A 2500-nucleotide genomic window follows, 5' to 3' on the forward strand; every position below is an offset into this window, starting at 1 on the left:
GGTTTTTGGTCGGGCTTAAAAACGGCAGCCTGACGCCCGGCAGAGGCCGGGGCTTCGGCTCCCTTGCGTAAGGGACCGTATACGAAACGATTAAAGCCGAAAAATCCGAGTTCAGAGCGGGAATTTTTTTTCCCGAAATCGGCCGAAAAATAAAAAAATTCTCCTTTTCCGCCGAGCAGGGCGGCATTCGAACGGGCACGGGAAGCCGCGTCTAACGGTGTAAAAACGGCTTGGCTCCGACGCGGGAGTGCGGAGATATGGCCGTTCAAAGTTGTACTGGAAGTCCGGAAGGAGAAAAATTTGACTGCCTGTAGCCGAAAAAAGTTCCAGCGGTCGGTCACAAAAGTCAAATCCGTCCCGCTGATTTGACACTTGTCATTTCTGGCAGGGGGGATTGGCGGGGTACCTGGAGAATGGTAGGAGGTGGTTTCTCGAGACTTTGTCTGTTTTCCAGATTACTGTCTAGGGCCTCCAGGTCTGCAGAGACCGACCAGGGCTGCCGTCCAACCGACTTTTAACCCTTTTTGGGTGGAAATTTATTTCCATTTTTAACCAATTTTCGGGTTTTTGGTCGGGCTTAAAAAACGGCAGCCTGACGCCTGGCAGAGGCCGGGGCTTCGGCTCCCCTTGCGTAAGGGACCGTATTCGACCCGATTAAGCCCCGAAAATGGATCCAAATGTCGGCCGACCAAGTAAGCTTGCTGGGGAGAGAGACTAAGTGCCGGGCTGGGCACCTCATTAACCAGTGAAAAGTTTTGGCTGCTGGAGAGACTAAGTCCCAGCCTGGGCACATCATTAACCATAAATGAAAAAGGCGAGGCCGAGTCTGGTGCATGGCTAACTGATTAACCAAATTGGCAAGGCCCGGGCTGAAAGTGAATGAGCGACCCGTGGCCAGGGGGCTGGAATGCGGGAGAGAATCCAACCCCCAAAATATGGAAGTCCGATGAGAAAATATTCGGCCGCCTTTTGCGGGCCTCGGGTGTTGCTTCCCGGCCTGGGAAAGTGAGTTGCTCCCGCCGAATTGACATGTGCATTTAACGATTTCGAGACATGATTAACCAAAACGCGGAAGTCCGATGAGAAAATATTAGGGCCCTTCAAGCGGGCCTCCGGTGATGCTTTCCGGCTTGGGAAAGTGAATTGCTCCCGCCGAATTGACATGTGCATTTAACGATTTCGAGACATGATTAACCAAAACGCGGAAGTCCGATGAGAAAATATTCGGCCGCCTTTTGCGGGCCTCGGGTGTTGCTTCCCGGCCTGGGAAAGTGATTTGCTACCGCCAAATTGACATGTGTCATTTCTGGCAAGTGTCTCAGGACATAGTTAATGAGTTGCAGTTTGGGAAATCATTAACCTCGTCGGAAGTCCCGATGAAGAAAAAAAAAAGTGCCATTTGCGGGGATTTGGGTGCTCCTGGTCGGATAGAGGTGGCCGTTTGACCCGCTGATTTGACACTTGTCATTTCTGGCAGGGGGGGTTGGCGGGGTGCCCGGAGATTTTCGGGAACACGATTTTCAGAACAAAATTCACTCAGCGGGAGCACTTTGAAAATGCCCGAAAAGTGTTACTTTGCTAAAAGGCTCATTTTATCAATATAGAGACCTTTCAAAGAGTATTGGAAAGTCATATTAAAGTGGTTTTGTGGCTTTTATGACTTAATGACAAAAAACTCTAAGTGTGAATCTGAAATCGTAGACAGACAGCAGAAACATATAAATAATTCCAGCGTCTAAGTTTCATTTGCTGTCTGTCACACAGGTGCCTCTGAACCGGTCAGGGCCTGTGACCCCACTGAGCTTGTGTTTTGTGGCTTATGCACACGCAGTGTTTGCACCAAGTTCCCCTGTGTTGTGCGCTCAGTGGGCCCGTCCAAGACAGCAGAAACAAGATGTACATGCCAGCGTCTTTAAAGTTTCATTTGTTGTCTTGTCACACAGGTGCCTCTGAACCGGTCAGGGCCTGTGACCCCACTGAGTTGTTTACTGGGGCTAATGCACAAGCAGTGTTTTGTCAGAGAGTTCCACTGTGTTGTGCGCTCAGTGGGTCCGTCTAAAATGACAAGACAGCAGAAACATTCCAGCGAGTTTCATTTGTTGTCTTGTCACACAGGTGCCTCTGAACGGGTCAGGGCCTGTGACCCCCGCTGAGTTGTTTACTGGGGCTAACGCACAAGCAGTGTTTGTCAGAGAGTTCCACTGTGTTGTGCGCTCAGTGGGTCCGTCTAAAATGACAAGACAGCAGAAACATTCCAGCGAGTTCCATTTGTTGTCTTGTCACACAGGTGCCTCTGAGCGGGTCAGGGCCTGTGACCCCATTGAGCTTTGTGAGCAACGTATGCACACGCAGTGTTTGCAACGAGATTCCCTGTGTTGTGCGCTCAGTGGGCCCGTACGACCGATTTGGTGACTCGCGTCCGTAGTGGGAGTCCCCGGGCCGGCCCAGTATAGAGAGAGGCTGGTGTTCAGGCTATTTCGGGGTTTCCTCTCGTTTCTGT

Source organism: Somniosus microcephalus, unplaced genomic scaffold, assembly GCF_052327205.1.
Source record: "Somniosus microcephalus isolate GS21.2 unplaced genomic scaffold, FLI_Smic_1.0 scaffold1556, whole genome shotgun sequence".
Lineage (NCBI taxonomy): Eukaryota > Metazoa > Chordata > Chondrichthyes > Squaliformes > Somniosidae > Somniosus > Somniosus microcephalus.